Source organism: Oncorhynchus keta, unplaced genomic scaffold, assembly GCF_023373465.1.
Source record: "Oncorhynchus keta strain PuntledgeMale-10-30-2019 unplaced genomic scaffold, Oket_V2 Un_contig_20115_pilon_pilon, whole genome shotgun sequence".
In the NCBI taxonomy this organism is placed as follows: Eukaryota; Metazoa; Chordata; class Actinopteri; order Salmoniformes; family Salmonidae; genus Oncorhynchus; species Oncorhynchus keta.
The window spans coordinates 43790-65582 of record NW_026281827.1 but is presented as its reverse complement, the minus strand read 5'-3'; the positions used below and the strand labels follow the sequence as shown (position 1 = coordinate 65582).

The 21793-nt window shown below is 39.2% G+C and overlaps 1 pseudogene; it reads left to right on the top strand.

The window, feature by feature from the left end:
* Positions 1 to 1987: 1987 nt before the first annotated feature.
* The window catches only part of LOC127920639 (paralemmin-2-like), a 51704-nt pseudogene continuing 31898 nt past the window's right edge, over positions 1988 to 21793 (top strand).

Here is a 21793-nt window from a genome sequence, read left to right as displayed (position 1 = left end):
ATACCGATTATATACACCCTGCATATATACACATTATATACACATGATATACACATTATATACACCCTGCATGTATACACATTATATACACTTTATATACACATTATATACACCCTGCATGTATACACATTATATACACATTATATACACATTATATACACATTATATACACATTATATACACCCTGAATGTATACACATTATATACACATTATATATACATTATATACACATTATATATACAGTGCATATATACACAAAAAAATACACCCAGCATGTCAATCTGAGCTGTCTCAGTTATGCTACACACACACACACACACACACACACACACACACACACACACACACACACACACACACACACACACACACACACACACACACACACACACACACACACACACACATGAGGAGAGCAGTGAGATGTGTTCGACAGGACTCAGGGCAGGTAGATGTGTTCTACAGGACTCAGGGCAGGTAGATGTGTTCTACAGGACTCAGGGCAGGTAGATGTGTTCTACAGGACTCAGGGCAGGTAGATGTGTTCTACGGGACTCAGGGCAGGTAGATGTGTTCTACAGGACTCAGGGCAGGTAGATGTGTTCTACAGGACTCAGGGCAGGTAGATGTGTTCTACAGGACCCAGGGCAGGTAGATGTGTTCTACAGGACCCAGGGCAGGTATATGTGTTCTACAGGACCCAGGGCAGGTAGATGTGTTCTACAGGACTCAGGGCAGGTAGATGTGTTCTACAGGACTCAGGGCAGGTAGATGTGTTCTACAGGACCCAGGGCAGGTAGATGTGTTCTACAGGACCCAGGGCAGGTAGATGTGTTCTACAGGACCCAGGGCAGGTAGATGTGTTCTACAGGACTCAGGGCAGGTAGATGTGTTCTACAGGACTCAGGGCAGGTAGATGTGTTCTACAGGACTCAGGGCAGGTAGATGTGTTCTACAGGACTCAGGTCAGGTAGATGTGTTCTAACGGACCCAGGGCAGGTAGATGTGTTCTACAGGACCCAGGGCAGGTAGATGTGTTCTACAGGACTCAGGGCAGGTAGATGTGTTCTACAGCACTCAGGGCAGGTAGATGTGTTCTACAGGACTCAGGGCAGTGAGATGTGTTCTACAAGACTCAGGGCAGGTAGATGTGTTCTACAGGACTCAGGGCAGTGAGATGTGTTCTACAAGACTCAGGGCAGGTAGATCAAGACTCAGGGCAGGTAGATGTGTTCTACAGGACTCAGGGCAGTGAGATGTGTTCTACAAGACTCAGGGCAGGTAGATGTGTTCTACAGGACTCAGGGCAGTGAGATGTGTTCTACAAGACTCAGGGCAGGTAGATGTGTTCTACAGGACTCAGGGCAGTGAGATGTGTTCTACAGGACTCAGGGCAGGTAGATGTGTTCTACAGGACTCAGGTCAGGTAGATGTGTTCTAAAGGACCCAGGGCAGGTAGATGTGTTCTACAGGACTCAGGTCAGGTAGATGTGTTCTAAAGGACCCAGGGCAGTGAAATGTGTTCTACAAGAATCTAATTGATCGGTATTGTGATGAATTGTGTCCAGTGTTACTGATAGTGACAAGGCAACTGAGAATGTGTTATGTTCCTGTTCTGTCGTTCTATATTATAGATCTGTATTAACAGAGGTGATGTTTTTCCTGTTCTGTCGTTCTATATTATAGATCTGTATTAACAGAGGTGATGTTCTGTCATTCTATATTATAGATCTGTATTAACAGAGGTGATGTTCTTCCTGTTCTGTCATTCTATATTGTAGATCTGTATTAACAGAGGTGATGTTCTTCCTGTTCTATCGGTCTATATTATAGATCTGTATTAACAGAGGTGATGTTCTTCCTGTTCTGTCGTTCTATATTGTAGATCTGTATTAACAGAGGTGATGTTCTTCCTGTTCTGTCGGTCTATATTGTAGATCTGTATTAACAGAGGTGATGTTCTTCCTGTTCTGTCGTTCTAGGTTGGAGTCAGAGATTGGTCTTTTGGAGAGCGAGGAGTGTCAGATCTCAGCTAAAGAGCAGACCCTCAGGGAGAGACTGAGGGAGACAGAGAGGTCCATAGAAATCCTACAGAAAGTAAGAGAGCGTTCATCTATTTACCGACACAACATATCACTTTAAGTCCAAAATGGCACCTTATTCCCTGTATAGTGCACTTTTTGGACCAGAAGCCTAGGGATTAGGGTACCGTTTAGGACACACCATTAATAGTTTCTGCCAACTGTGACTGCATGATCGCTCCACAGACTGCTCTATCATATAACTGCAGTCCTGTGACTAAATGATCGCTCCACAGACTGCTCTATCATATAACTGCAGTCATGTGACTAAATGATCGCTCCACAGACTGCTCTATCATATAACTACAGTCCTGTGACTAAATGATCGCTCCACAGACTGCTCTATCATATAACTACAGTCCTGTGACTAAATGATCGCTCCACAGACTGCTCTATCATATAACTGCAGTCCTGTGACTAAAAGATCGCTCCACAGACTGCTCTATCATATAACTGCAGTCCTGTGACTAAATGATCGCTCCACAGACTGCTCTATCCTCGAACTGCAGTCCTGTGACTAAATGATCGCTCCACAGACTGCTCTATTATATAAGTGCTGTCCTGTGACTAAATGATCGCTCCACAGACTGCTCTATCATATAACTGCAGTCCTGTGACTAAATGATCGCTCTACAGACTGCTCTATCATATAACTGCAGTATTGTGACTAAATGATCACTCCACAGACTGCTCTATCATATAACTGCAGTCCTGTGACTAAATGATCGCTCCACAGACTGCTCTATCATCTACCTGCAGTCCTGTGACTAAATGATCGCTCCACAGACTGCTCTATCATATAACTGCAGTCCTGTGACGAAATGATCGCTCCACAGACTGCTCTATCATATAACTGCAGTCCTGTGACTAAATGATCGCTCCACAGACTGCTCTATCATATAACTGCAGTCCTGTGACTAAATGATCGCTCCACAGACTGCTCTATCATATAACTGCAGTCCTGTGACGAAATGATCGCTCCACAGACTGCTCTATCATATAACTGCAGTCCTGTGACTAAATGATCGCTCCACAGACTGCTCTATCATATAACTGCGGTCCTGTGACTAAAAGATCGCTCCATCATATAACTGCAGTCCTGTGACTAAATGATCGCTCCACAGACTGCTCTATCATATAACTGCAGTCCTGTGACGAAATGATCGCCCCACAGACTGCTCTATCATATAACTGCAGTCCTGTGACTAAATGATCGCTCTACAGACTGCTCTATCATATAACTGCAGTCCTGTGACTAAATGATCGCTCCACAGACTGCTCTATCATATAACTGCAGTCCTGTGACTAAATGATCGCTCCACAGACTGCTCTATCATATAACTGCGGTCCTGTGACTAAAAGATCGCTCCATCATATAACTGCAGTCCTGTGACTCCACAGACTGCTCTACATATAACTGCAGTCCTGTAAAAGATCGCTCCACAGACTGCTCTATCATATAACTGCAGTCCTGTGACTAAATGATCGCTCCACAGACTGCTCTATCCTCGAACTGCAGTCCTGTGACAAAATGATCGCTCCACAGACTGCTCTATTATATAAGTGCAGTCCTGTGACTAAATGATCGCTCCACAGACTGCTCTATACTCAAACTGCAGTCCTGTGACTAAATGATCGCTCCACAGACTGCTCTATCATAAAACTGCAGTCCTGTGACTAAATGATCGCTCTACAGACTGCTCTATCATATAACTGCAGTCCTGTGACTAAATGATCGCTCCACAGACTGCTCTATCATATAACTGCAGTCCTGTGACTAAATGATCGCTCCACAGACTGCTCTATCATATAACTGCGGTCCTGTGACTAAAAGATCGCTCCATCATATAACTGCAGTCCTGTGACTAAATGATCGCTCCACAGACTGCTCTATCATATAACTGCAGTCCTGTGACTAAATGATCGCTCCACAGACTGCTCTATCATATAACTGCAGTCCTGTGACGAAATGATCGCTCCACAGACTGCTCTATCATATAACTGCAGTCCTGTGACTAAATGATCGCTCCACAGACTGCTCTATCATATAACTGCAGTCCTGTGACTAAATGATCGCTCCACAGACTGCTCTATCATATAACTACAGTCCTGTGACTAAATGATCGCTCCACAGACTGCTCTATCATATAACTGCAGTCCTGTGACTAAATGATCGCTCCACAGACTGCTCTATCATATAACTACAGTCCTGTGACTAAAAGATCGCTCCACAGACTGCTCTATCATATAACTGCAGTCCTGTGACTAAATGATCGCTCCACAGACTGCTCTATCCTCGAACTGCAGTCCTGTGACTAAATGATCGCTCCACAGACTGCTCTATTATATAAGTGCAGTCCTGTGACTAAATGATCGCTCCACAGACTGCTCTATCATATAACTGCAGTCCTGTGACTAAATGATCGCTCTACAGACTGCTCTATCATATAACTGCAGTCCTGTGACTAAATGATCGCTCCACAGACTGCTCTATCATATAACTGCAGTACTGTGACTAAATGATCGCTCCACAGACTGCTCTATCATATAACTGCAGTCCTGTGACGAAATGATCGCCCCACAGACTGCTCTATCATATAACTGCAGTCCTGTGACTAAATGATCGCTCCATAGACTGCTCTATCATATAACTGCAGTCCTGTGACTAAATGATCGCTCTACAGACTGCTCTATCATATAACTGCAGTCCTGTGACTAAATGATCGCTCCACAGACTGCTCTATCATATAACTGCAGTCCTGTGACTAAATGATCGCTCCACAGACTGCTCTATCATATAACTGCGGTCCTGTGACTAAAAGATCGCTCCATCATATAACTGCAGTCCTGTGACTAAATGATCGCTCCACAGACTGCTCTATCATATAACTGCGGTCCTGTGACTAAAAGATCGCTCCATCATATAACTGCAGTCCTGTGACTAAATGATCGCTCCACAGACTGCTCTATCATATAACTGCAGTCCTGTGACGAAATGATCGCCCCACAGACTGCTCTATCATATAACTGCAGTCCTGTGACTAAATGATCGCTCCACAGACTGCTCTATCATATAACTGCAGTCCTGTGACTAAATGATCGCTCTACAGACTGCTCTATCATATAACTGCAGTCCTGTGACTAAATGATCGCTCCACAGACTGCTCTATCATATAACTGCAGTCCTGTGACTAAATGATCGCTCCACAGACTGCTCTATCATATAACTGCGGTCCTGTGACTAAAAGATCGCTCCATCATATAACTGCAGTCCTGTGACTAAATGATCGCTCCACAGACTGCTCTATCATATAACTGCAGTCCTGTGACTAAATGATCGCTCCACAGACTGCTCTATCATCTACCTGCAGTCCTGTGACTAAATGATCGCTCCACAGACTGCTCTATCATATAACTGCAGTCCTGTGACGAAATGATCGCTCCACAGACTGCTCTATCATATAACTGCAGTCCTGTGACTAAATGATCGCTCCACAGACTGCTCTATCATATAACTGCAGTCCTGTGACTAAATGATCGCTCCACAGACTGCTCTATCATATAACTGCAGTCCTGTGACTAAATGATCGCTCCACAGACTGCTCTATCATATAACTGCAGTCCTGTGACTAAATGATCGCTCCACAGACTGCTCTATCATATAACTGCGGTCCTGTGACTAAAAGATCGCTCCATCATATAACTGCAGTCCTGTGACTAAATGATCGCTCCACAGACTGCTCTATCATATAACTGCAGTCCTGTGACGAAATGATCGCTCCACAGACTGCTCTATCATATAACTGCAGTCCTGTGACTAAATGATCGCTCCACAGACTGCTCTATCATATAACTGCGGTCCTGTGACTAAAAGATCGCTCCATCATATAACTGCAGTCCTGTGACTAAATGATCGCTCCACAGACTGCTCTATCATATAACTGCAGTCCTGTGACTAAATGATCGCTCCACAGACTGCTCTATCATATAACTGCAGTCCTGTGACTGCATGATCGCCCACAGACTGCTCTATCATATAACTGCAGTCCTGTGACTAAATGATCGCTCCACAGACTGCTCTATCATATAACTGCAGTCATGTGACTAAATGATCGCTCCACAGACTGCTCTATCATATAACTGCAGTCCTGTGACGAAATGATCGCTCCACAGACTGCTCTATCATATAACTGCAGTCCTGTGACTAAATGATCGCTCCACAGACTGCTCTATCATATAACTGCGGTCCTGTGACTAAAAGATCGCTCCATCATATAACTGCAGTCCTGTGACTAAATGATCGCTCCACAGACTGCTCTATCATATAACTGCAGTCCTGTGACTAAATGATCGCTCCACAGACTGCTCTATCATATAACTGCAGTCCTGTGATGAAATGATCGCTCCACAGACTGCTCTATCATATAACTGCAGTCCTGTGACTAAATGATCGCTCCACAGACTGCTCTATCATATAACTGCGGTCCTGTGACTAAAAGATCGCTCCATCATATAACTGCAGTCCTGTGACTAAATGATCGCTCCACAGACTGCTCTATCATATAACTGCAGTCCTGTGACTAAATGATCGCTCCACAGACTGCTCTATCATATAACTGCAGTCCTGTGACTAAATGATCGCTCCACAGACTAACTGCAGTCCTGTGACTGCATGATCGCTCCACAGACTGCTCTATCATATAACTGCAGTCCTGTGACTAAATGATAGCTCCACAGACTGCTCTATCATATAACTGCAGTCCTGTGACTAAATGATCGCTCCACAGACTGCTCTATCATATAACTACAGTCCTGTGACTGCATGATCGCTCCACAGACTGCTCTATCATATAACTGCAGTCCTGTGACTAAAAGATCGCTCCACAGACTGCTCTATCATATAACTGCAGTCCTGTGACTAAATGATCGCTCCACAGACTGCTCTATCCTCGAACTGCAGTCCTGTGACTAAATGATCACTCCACAGACTGCTCTATTATATAATTGCAGTCCTGTGACTAAATGATCGCTCCACAGACTGCTCTATACTCAAACTGCAGTCCTGTGACTAAATGATCGCTCCACAGACTGCTCTATCATATAACTGCAGTCCTGTGACTAAATGATCGCTCCACAGACTGCTCTATCATATAACTGCAGTCCTGTGACTAAATGATCGCTCCACAGACTGCTCTATCATATAACTGCAGTCCTGTGACTAAATGATCACTCCACAGACTGCTCTATCATATAACTGCAGTCCTGTGACTAAATGATCGCTCCACAGACTGATCTATCATATAACTGCAGTCCTGTGACTAAATGATCGCTCCACAGACTGCTCTATCATATAACTGCAGTCCTGTGACTAAATGATCGCTCCACAGACTGCTCTATCATATAACTGCAGTCCTGTGACTAAATGATCGCTCCACAGACTGATCTATCATATAACTGCAGTACTGTGACTAAATGATCGCTCCACAGACTGCTCTATCATATAACTGCAGTCCTGTGACTAAATGATCGCTCCACAGACTGCTCTATCATATAACTGCAGTCCTGTGACTGCATGATCGCTCCACAGACTGCTCTATCATATAACTGCAGTCCTGTGACTAAAAGATCGCTCGACAGACTGCTCTATCATATAACTGCAGTCCTGTGACTGCATGATCGCTCCACAGACTGCTCTATCATATAACTGCAGTCCTGTGACTAAATGATCACTCCACAGACTGCTCTATCATATAACTGCAGTCCTGTGACTAAATGATCGCTCCACAGACTGCTCTATCATATAACTGCAGTCCTGTGACTAAATGATCGCTCCACAGACTGCTCTATCATATAACTGCAGTCCTGTGACTAAATGATCGCTCCACAGACTGATCTATCCTATAACTGCAGTATTGTGACTAAATGATCACTCCACAGACTGCTCTATCATATAACTGCAGTCCTGTGACTAAATGATCGCTCCACAGACTGCTCTATCATATAACTACAGTCCTGTGACTAAAAGATCGCTTCACAGATTGCTCTATCATATAACTGCAGTCCTGTGACTAAATGATCGCTCAACAGACTGCTCTATCCTCGAACTGCAGTCCTGTGACTAAATGATCGCTCCACAGACTGCTCTATCATATAACTGCAGTCCTGTGACTAAATGATCGCTCCACAGACTGCTCTATCATATAACTTTAGTCCTGTGACTAAATGATCGCTCCACAGACTGATCTATCCTATAACTGCAGTATTGTGACTAAATGATCACTCCACAGACTGCTCTATCATATAACTGCAGTCCTGTGACTAAATGATCGCTCCACAGACTGCTCTATCATATAACTGCAGTCCTGTGACTAAATGATCGCTCCACAGACTGCTCTATCATATAACTGCAGTCCTGTGACTAAATGATCGCTCCACAGACTGCTCTATCATATAACTGCAGTCCTGTGACTAAATGATCGCTCCACAGACTGCTCTATCCTCAAACTGCAGTCTTGTGACTAAATGATCGCTCCACAGACTGCTCTATCATATAACTGCAGTCCTGTGACTGCATGATCGCTCCACAGACTGCTCTATCATATAACTGCAGTCCTGTGACTAAATGATCGCTCCACAGACTGCTCTATCATATAACTGCAGTCCTGTGACTAAATGATCGCTCCACAGACTGCTCTATCATATAACTGCAGTCCTGTGACTAAATGATCGCTCCACAGACTGCTCTATCATATAACTGCAGTCCTGTGACTAAATGATCGCTCCACAGACTGCTCTATCATATAACTACAGTCCTGTGACTGCATGATCGCTCCACAGACTGCTCTATCATATAACTGCAGTCCTGTGACTAAAAGATCGCTCCACAGATTGCTCTATCATATAACTGCAGTCCCGTGACTAAATGATCGCTCCACAGACTGCTCTATCCTCGAACTGCAGTTCTGTGACTAAATGATCGCTCCACAGACTGCTCTATCATATAACTGCAGTCCTGTGACTAAATGATCGCTCCACAGACTGCTCTATCATATAACTGCAGTCCTGTGACTAAATGATCGCTCCACAGACTGATCTATCCTATAACTGCAGTATTGTGACTAAATGATCACTCTACAGACTGCTCTATCATATAACTGCAGTCCTGTGACTAAATGATCGCTCCACAGACTGCTCTATCCTCAAACTGCAGTCTTGTGACTAAATGATCGCTCCACAGACTGCTCTATCATATAACTGCAGTCCTGTGACTAAATGATCGCTCCACAGACTGCTCTATCATATAACTACAGTCCTGTGACTGCATGATCGCTCCACAGACTGCTCTATCATATAACTGCAGTCCTGTGACTAAAAGATCGCTCCACAGACTGCTCTATCATATAACTGCAGTCCTGTGACTAAATGATCGCTCCACAGACTGCTCTATCCTCGAACTGCAGTCCTGTGACTAAATGATCGCTCCACAGACTGCTCTATAATATAACTGCAGTCCTGTGACTAAATTATCACTCCACAGACTGCTCTATCATATAACTGCAGTCCTGTGACTAAATGATCGCTCCACAGACTCCTCTATCATATAACTGCAGTCCTGTGACTAAATGATCGCTCCACAGACTGCTCTATCCTCAAACTCTCTTCATATCACATCATGTCTCTTCATGTCTCATCATGTCTCTTTATGTCACATCATGTCACATCATGTCTCATGTCTCTTCATGTCTCATCATGTCTCTTCATGTCTCTTCATGTCTCATCATGTCTCTTCATGTCACATCATGTCTCATCATGTCTCTTCATGTCTCATCATGTCTCTTCATGTCTCATCATGTCTCATCATGTCTCATCATGTCTCTTCATGTCTCATCATGTCTCTTCATGTCTCATCATGTCTCATCATGTCTCTTCATGTCTCATCATGTCTCTTCATGTCTCATCATGTCTCTTCATGTCACATCATGTCTCATCATGTCTCATCATGTCTCATCATGTCTCATCATGTCTCTTCATGTCATCATGTCTCTTCATGTCTCTTCATGTCATCATGTCTCTTCATGTCTCAATATGTCTCATGTCTCTTCATGTCTCTTCATGTCTCTTCATGTCTCCATGTCTCATCATGTCTCATCATGTCTCTTCATGTGTCTTCATGTCATCATGTCTCTTCATGTCTCTTCATGTCTCAATATGTCTCATCATGTCTCTTCATGTCTCAATATGTCTCTTCATGTCTCAATATGTCTCTTCATGTCTCTTCATGTCATCATGTCTCATCATGTCTCTTCATGTCTCAATATGTCTCATCATGTCTCTTTTTTCTCCAGAGTCTCCAGAATGAGCATGGTGAGTGATATATTATTTACATACTGTTGATCATTATTGGTCAGGTTGATTTATTAATGTTAGTTGTGTTGAAATGATTCAAGAGGAAAGCACAATGAAGCATTAACACATTAACACATTAACACAGTAACACATCATCACATTAACACATTAACACATTAACACATTAACACATCATCACATTAACACATCATCACATTAACACATCATCACATTAACACATCATCACATTAACACATTAACACATTAACACATTAACACATTAACACATCATCACATTAACACATTAACACATCATCACATTAACACATTAACACATTAACACATTAACACATCATCACATTAACACATCATCACATTAACACATCATCACATTAACACATTAACACAGTAACACATCAACACATTAACACATCATCACATTAACACATTAACACATTAACACATCATCACATTAACACATTAACACATCATCACATTAACACATTAACACACACATTAACACATTAACACATTAAAACACATTAACACATCAACACATTAACACATCACATCACATTAACACATTAACACATTAACACATTAACACATTAACACATCATCACATTAACACATTAACACATCATCACATTAACACATTAACACATCATCACATTAACACATCATCACATTAACACATTAACACATCATCACATTAACACATCAACACATCATAACACATCATCACATTAACACATCAACACATTAACACATTAACACATTAACACATTAACACATTAATACATTAACACATTAACACATTAACACATCATTTAACACATTATCAATTAACACATTAACACATTTAACACATTAACACATTAACACATTAACACATTAACACATTAACACATTAACACATTTAACACATTAACACATTAACACATTAACACATCATCACATTAACACATTAACACATTAACACATTAACACATCAACACATCAACACATTAACACATTAACACATTAACACATCATCACATTAACACATTAACACATTAACACATTAACACATTAACACATTAACACATTAACACATTAACACATCATCACATTAACACATTAACACATTAACACATTAACACATTAACACATCATCACATTAACACATCATCACATTAACACATTAACACATTAACACATTAACACATTAATCACATTAACACATTAACACATCATCACATTAACACATCATCACATTCAACACATTAACACATTAACACATCATCATTAACACATTAACACATTAACACATTAACACATCATCACATTAACACATTAACACATCATCACATTAACACATTAACACATTAACACATTAACACATTAACACATTATCACATTAACACATTAACACAGTAACACATCATCACACATTAACACATCAATCACATTAACACATCATCACATTAACACATTAACACATCATCACATTAACACATTAACACATTAACACATCATCACATTAACACATTAACACATTAACACATCATCACATCATCACATTAACACATTAACACATTAACACATTAACACATTAACACATTAACACATTAACACATTAACACATTATCACATTAACACATTTAACACATTAACACATTAACACAGTCAATCACATTAACACATTAACACATTAACACATCAACACAGTAACACATCAACACATCAACACATCAACACAGTAACACATCAACACATAACACATTATCACATTAACACATTAACACATTAACACATTATCACATTAACACAGTTAACACATCACATCATCATTAACACATTAACACATTAACACATTAACACATTAACACATTATCACATCACATTAACACATTATCACATTAACACAGTAACACATCACATTAACACATCATCACATTAACACATTAACACATTAACACATCATCACATTAACACATTAACACATTAATTAACATCATCAACACATCATCACATTAACACATCATCACACATTAACACATTAACACATCAACACATTAACACATCACATTAACACATCATCACATTAACACATCATCACATTAACACATTAACACATTAACACATTAACACATTAACACATCATCACATTAACACATTAACACATTAACACATTAACACATTAACACATCATCACATTAACACATTAACACATTAACACATTAACACATTAACACATTAACACATTAACACATTAACACATCAACACATTAACACATTAACACATTAACACATTAACACATTAACACATTAACACATCATCACATTAACACATTAACACATTAACACATCATCACATTAACACATTAACACATTAACACATTAACACATTAACACATTAACACATTAACACATTAACACATTAACACATTAACACATCATCACATCATCACATTAACACATCATCACATTAACACATTAACACATTAACACATTAACACATTAACACATTAACACATTAACACATCATCACATTAACACATTAACACATCATCACATTAACACATTAACACATTAACACATTAACACATTAACACATCATCACATTAACACATTAACACATTAACACATCATCACATTAACACATCATCACATTAACACATTAACACATTAACACATTAACACATCATTAACACATCATCACATTAACACATCAACACATCAACACATTAACACATTAACACATTAACACATCAACACATCAACACATTAACACATCAACACATCAACACATTAACACATTAACACATTAACACATTAACACATTAACACATCATCACATTAACACATTAACACATTAACACATTAACACATTAACACATCATCACATTAACACATTAACACATTAACACATTAACACATTAACACATTAACACATTAACACATTAACACATCATCACATTAACACATTAACACAGTAACACATTAACACATTAACACATCATCACATTAACACATTAACACATCATCACATTAACACATTAACACATTAACACATTAACACATTAACACATCATCACATTAACACATTAACACATTAACACATTAACACATTAACACATTAACACATCAACACATTAACACATTACATTAACACATTAACACATTAACACATTAACACATTAACACATTAACACATTAACACATCATCACATTAACACATTCATCACATTAACACATTAACACATTAACACATCATCACATTAACACATAACACATTAACACATCATCAATTAACACATTAACACATCATCACATCATAACACATTAACACATTAACACATCATCACATTAACACATTAACACATTAACACATTAACACATTAACACATCACATTAACACATAACACATTAACACATCAACATTAACATTAACACATTAACACATTAACACATCATCACATTAACACATTAACACATTAACACATCATCACATTAACACATTAACACATTAACACATCATCACATTAACACATTAACACATTAACACATTAACACATCATTAACACATTAACACATTAACACATTAACACATTAACACATTAACACATCATCACATTAACACATTAACACATCATCACATTAACACATTAACACATCATCACATTAACACATTAACATTAACATTAACACATTAATACATTAACACATCATCACATAATACATTAACACATTAACACATTAACACATTAACACATCATCATCACATTAACACATTAACACATCATCACATTAACACATCAACACATTAACACATTAACACATCATCACATTAACACATTATCACATCAACACATTAACACATCATCACATTAACACATTAACACATCAACACATTAACACATTAACATCATCACATTAACACATTAACACATCATACATTAACACATCATCACATTAACACATTAACACATCATCACATTAACACATCAACACATTAACACATTAACACATCATCACATTAACACATTAACACATTAACACATTAATACATTAATTAACACATTAACACATCATCACATTAACACATCATCACATTAACACATTAACACATTAACACATTAACACATTAATACATTAACACATTAACACATTAATACATTAACACATCATCACATTAACACATTAACATCATTAACACATTAACACATTACATTAACACATTAACACATCATCACATTAACACATTAACACATCATACATTAACACATTAACACATTAACACATTAACACATCATCATTAACACATTAACACATTAACACATTAACACATCATCACATTAACACATTAACACATTAACATCACATTAACACATTAACACATTAACACATCACATTAACACATTGACACATTAACACATCAACACACATTAACACATTAACACATCACACATTAACAATTAACACATTAACACATCATCACATTAACACATTAACACATCATCACATCATCACATTAACACATCATCACATTAACACATTAACACATCATTAACACATTAACACATTAACACATCATCACATTAACACATCATCACATTAACACATAACACATTAACACATCAACACATCAACACATTAACACATCAACATTAACACATCATCACATTAACACATTAACACATTAACACATCAACACAACACATCACACATTAACACATCATCACATTAACACATCATCATCACATCATTAACACATCAACACATTAATTAACACATCAACACATTAACACATCATCACATTAACACATCATCACATTAACACATAACACATTAACACATTAACACATTAACACATCATCACACATCATTAACATTAACACATCATCACATTAACACATTAACACATTAACACATCAACACATCAACACATCATCACACATTAACACATTAACACATCATCACATTAACACATCATCACATTAACACATAACACATTAACACATCAACACATCAACACATCATTAACACATTAACACATCAACACATTAACACATTAACACATTAACACATTAACACATTAACACATTAACATCAAACACATCAACATCACACATTTAACACATTAACACATTAACACATTAACACATCATCACATTAACACATCAACACATTAACACATCAACACATTAACACATTAACACATTAATACATTAACACATCATCAATACATTAACACATCATCACATTAACAATACATTAATCACATTAATAACATTAACACATCAACACATTAACACATCAACACATAACACATCATCACATTAACACATCATCACATTAACACATTTAACACATCATAATACATTAACACATCATCACATTAACACATCATCACATTAACACATTAACACATCAACACATTAACATCACATTAACACATTAACATTAACACATCATCACATTAACACATTAACACATCATCACATTAACACATCATCACATTAACACATTAACACATTAACACATTAACACATCATCACATTAACACATCATCACATTAATTAACACATTAACACATTAACACATTAACACATTAACACATCATCACATTAACACATTAACACATTAACACATTAACACATTAACACATTAACACATCATTAACACATTAACACATTAACACATTAACACATAATACATCATCACATTAACATTAACACATCATCACATTAACACATTAATACATCAACACATAACACATCAACACATTAACACATTATCACATTAACACATTAACACATTAACACACATTAACACATCAACACATTAACACATCATATTAACACATTAACATTAACACATTAACACATTAACATCATTAACACATTAACACATCAAACACATCATAACACATTAACACATCATAACACATTAACACATTAACACATTAACACAACACATTAACACATCATCACATTAACACATCATCACATAACACATTAACACATCAACACATCATCACATTAACACATTAACACATTAACATCATCACATTAACACATCATCACATTAACACATCATCACATTAATCACATCATCACATTAACACATCATTAACACATTAACACATTAACACATTAACACATCAACACATTAACACATTAACACATCATCACATTAACACATCATCACATTAACACATTATCACACATTAACACATTAACACATTAACACATCAACACATCATCACATTAACACATTAATACATCAACACATCATCACATTAACACATCATCACATTAACACATCACACATTAACACATTAACACATTATCACATTAACACATTAACATTAATCACATCATTAACACATTAACACATCATCACATTAACACATTAACACATTAACACATCAACACATTAACACATCATCACATTAACACATCAACACATCATCACATTAACACATTAACACATCATCACATTAACACATTAACACATTAACACATTAACACATTAACACATTAACACATCAACACATTAACACATCATCACATTAACACATTAACACATCAACACATTAACACATCAACACATTAACACATCAACACATTAACACATCAACACATTAACACATTAACACATCATCACATTAACACATTAACACATCATCACATTAACACATTAACACATCACATCAACACATTAACACATCATCACATTAACACATTAACATCATCACATTAACACATCAACACATTAACACATTAACACATCATCACATTAACACATTAACACATTAACACATCATCACATTAACACATCATCACATTAACACATCATCACATTAACACATCAACACATTAACACATTAACACATTAACACATCAACACATTAACACATTAACACATCATCACATTAACACATTAACACATTAACACATTAACACATCATCACATTAACACATCAACACATTAACACATTAACACATTAACACATTAACACATCATCACATTAACACATTAACACATTAACACATCAACACATCAACACATCAACACATCAACACATTAACACATCAACACATCAACACATCAACACATTAACACATTAACACATCAACACATCAACACATCAACACATCAACACATTAACACATTAACACATCAACACATCAACACATCAACACATCAACACATTAACACATTAACACATCAACACATCAACACATCAACACATTAACACATTAACACATTAACACATTAACACATCATCACATTAACACATCATCACATTAACACATCATCACATTAACACATCATCACATTAACACATCATCACATTAACACATTAACACATCATCACATTAACACATTAACACATTAACACATCATCACATTAACACATCAACACATTAACACATCAACACATTAACACATCATCACATTAACACATTAACACATCATCATTAACACATTAACACATCATCACATTAACACATTAACACATCATCACATTAACACATTAACACATCAACACATTAACACATTAACACATCATCACATTAACACATCATCACATTAACACATCATCACATTAACACATCATCACATTAACACATCAACACATTAACACATTAACACATCAACACATTAACACATTAACACATTAACACATCAACACATTAACACATTAACACATTAACACATCATCACATTAACACATCATCACATTAACACATCATCACATTAACACATTAACACATCATCACATTAACACATTAACACAGTCCCTCTACACACTACACACACACACACACACACACACACACACACACACACACACACACACACACACACACACACACACACACACACACACACACACACACACACACACACACACACACACACACACACACACACACAGTCCTACTGGCTGTTAACGTTACTTGCCTAGTTAAATAAAGGTTAAATAAAATCCCCCCAAAAATTGGGTTTTTAAACACTCCCCCCTTGCTGTTACAGAGCTTTGTAAAACAGTGGCCTGCATATTGCTCTCTCTCTCTCTCTCTACTCTCAATCCCTACTCTCTCTCTCTACTATCTCTCTACTCTCTATCTACTCTCTCTCTACTCTCTCTCTACTCTCAATCCCTACTCTCAATCCCTACTCTCTCTCTACTCTCTACTCTCTCTCTACTCTCTCCATGTCTCTCTTTGCTCTCTCCCTACGATCTCTTTCTCTCTCTCTCTCTGCTCCCCCTCTCTCTCTCTCTCTCTCTCTCTCTCTCTCTCTCTCTCTCTCTCTCTCTCTCTCTCTCTCTCTCTCTCTCTCTCTCTCTCTCTCTCTCTGCCACAATAGCCCCTTGGATCATTTCCCAGCTGCCTCAGCGGTACTATTGAGTGCTCCAACATAAGACAGTAGCCCTGTACTTTGTTCACCCTGATCCACCTATTCACAGGGAATCCCCCCAACCCAGGGCCGCTTTGATCCCCTCTAATACACCTCTCTACACATTCTACTGAACGTAGCACTGGGCTGGGGGAATGAAGAGAAAGAGTTACAGAGAGAGAGGGGGGAGGGGGAGGGAGATATATGGGAGGGGGAGGGAGAGAGGAATACCGAGAGAGATATACAGAGGGGGGAGGGGGAAGAGAGATAGAGAGAGAGATACAGAGAGATATACAGAGGGGGAAGAGAGATAGAGAGAGAGATACAGAGAGATACAGAGGGGGAGGGGAAGAGAGATAGAGAGAGAGATACAGCGGGGGAGGGGGAAGAGATATAGAGAGAGAGAGATATACAGAGGGGGAGGGGAAGAGAGATAGAGAGAGAGATATACAGAGGGGGAGGGGGAAGAGATATATATAGAGAGAGAGAGATACAGAGGGTGGAGGGGAAGAGAGATAGAGAGAGAGATACAGAGGGGAGGGGGAAGAGATATAGAGAGATAGAGGGAGAGATACAGAGGGGGAGGGGGAAGAGATATAAAGAGAGAGATACAGAGGGGGAGGGGGAAGAGATATAGAGAGAGAGATACAGAGGGGGAGGGGGGGAAGAGATATATATAGAGAGAGAGAGATACAGAGAGATATACAGAGGGGGAGGGGAAGAGAGATAGAGAGAGAGAGAGAGAGAGAGAGATACAGAGAGATATACAGAGGGGGAGGGCGAAGAGAGAGAGAGAGAGATACAGAGAGATATACAGAGGGGGGGGAGGGGAAGAGAGATAGAGAGAGATACAGAGAGAGATACAGGCGGGGGAGGGGGAGAGATACAGAGAGGGAGAGAGGAGAGAGAGAGAGAGAGAGAGAGAGAGAGAGAGAGAGAGAGAGAGAGAGAGAGAGAGAGAGAGAGAGAGAGAGAGAGAGATATACAGAGAGAGAGAGAGAGATATACAGAGAGAGAGAGAGAGAGAGATATATACAGAGAGAGAGAGAGAGAGATATATACAGAGAGAGAGAGAGAGAGAGAGAGAGAGAGATACAGAGAGAGAGAGAGAGAGAGATACAGAGAGAGATACAGAGGGGGAGGGGGAAGAGAGATAGAGAGAGAGAGAGATACAGAGAGAGATACAGAGGGGGAGGGGGAAGAGAGAGAGAGAGATACAGAGAGAGATACAGACGGGGGAGGGGGAGAGATAGAGAGAGAGAGATACAGAGGGGGGAGAGATAGAGAGAGAGAGATACAGAGGGAGATACAGAGGGGGAGGGGGAAGAGAGATAGAGAGATACAGAGGGGGAGAGGGGAAGAGAGGGGAAGAGAGATAGAGGGGAGGGAAAGAGGGGAAGAGAGAGAGGGATACAGAGAGAGAGAGACATACAGAGGGCGGGAGGGGGAAGAGAGAGAGAGATAAAGAGAGAGATGCAGAGGGGAGAGAGAGATACAGAGGGGGGAGAGGGGGAAGAGAGATAGAGGGGGAGGGAGCAATAAAGGGACAGATACAAAAAGAGAGAGATTGAGTGTGTGCTAGGGTGGGTGGGTCCAGTCTGACTTCCTCTCCTGCTCTCCGCCCCAACCAGATGCTGTGAGTAACGCCTCACCCCAGCTCCCCGAGCAGCAGCCAGATATCAGAGACTCCTCCACCACTTCTCTTCATCAGGCCACAGCCTCAACAGCACCTGCCTCTGGGGAGCAGCCAAAGAAACCTGGTAGGTGCTGGGTGGGGGAGGAAGGAGTTGTGAGGTTTGGACCGGAGCCAAGGGAGGATAGTACTAGGACCAGGGAGGGGTAGCGGGTCGTAGCGAGCTAACGGAGAGTGAGGGAGGTACAATGTACCTCCTTCTGTAGCTCAGTTGGTAGAGCATGGCGCTTGTAACGCCAGGGTAGTGGGTTCGATCCCGGGACCACCCATACGTAGAATGTATGCACACATGACTGTAAGTCGCTTTGGATAAAAGCGTCTGATAAATGGCATATATTATTATTATTATTATTATATTATTATTATTATATATTATTATTATGTGGTAACCCACAGACTCACCAATAGGGAGGTACAATGTGGTAACCCACAGACTCACCAATAGGAAGGTACAAAGTGGTAACCCACAGACTCACCAATAGGAAGGTACAATGTGGTAACCCACAGACTCACCAATAGGAAGGTACAATGTGGTAACCCACAGACTCACCAATAGGAAGGTACAATGTGGTAACCCACAGACTCACCAATAGGAAGGTACAATGTGGTAACCCACAGACTCACCAATAGGAAGGTACAATGTGGTAACCCACAGACTCACCAATAGGAAGGTACAATGTGGTAACCCACAGACTCACCAATAGGAAGGTACAATGTGGTAACCCACAGACTCACCAATAGGAAGGTACAATGTGGTAACCCACAGACTCACCAATAGGAAGGTACAAAGTGGCAACCCACAGACTCACCAATAGGAAGGTACAATGTGGTAACCCACAGACTCACCAATAGGAAGGTACAATGTGGTAACCCACAGACTCACCAATAGGAAGGTACAATGTGGTAACCCACAGACTCACCAATAGGAAGGTACAAAGTGGTAACCCACAGACTCACCAATAGGAAGGTACAAAGTGGTCACCCACAGACTCACCAATAGGAAGGTACAATGTGGTAACCCACAGACTCACCAATAAGGAGGTACAAAGTGGTAACCCACAGACTCACCAATAGGAAGGTACAAAGTGGTAACCCACAGACTCACCAATAGGAAGGTACAAAGTGGTCACCCACAGACTCACCAATAGGAAGGTACAATGTGGTAACCCACAGACTCACCAATAGGAAGGTACAATGTGGTAACCCACAGACTCACCAATAGGAAGGTACAATGTGGTAACCCACAGACTCACCAATAGGAAGGTACAAAGTGGC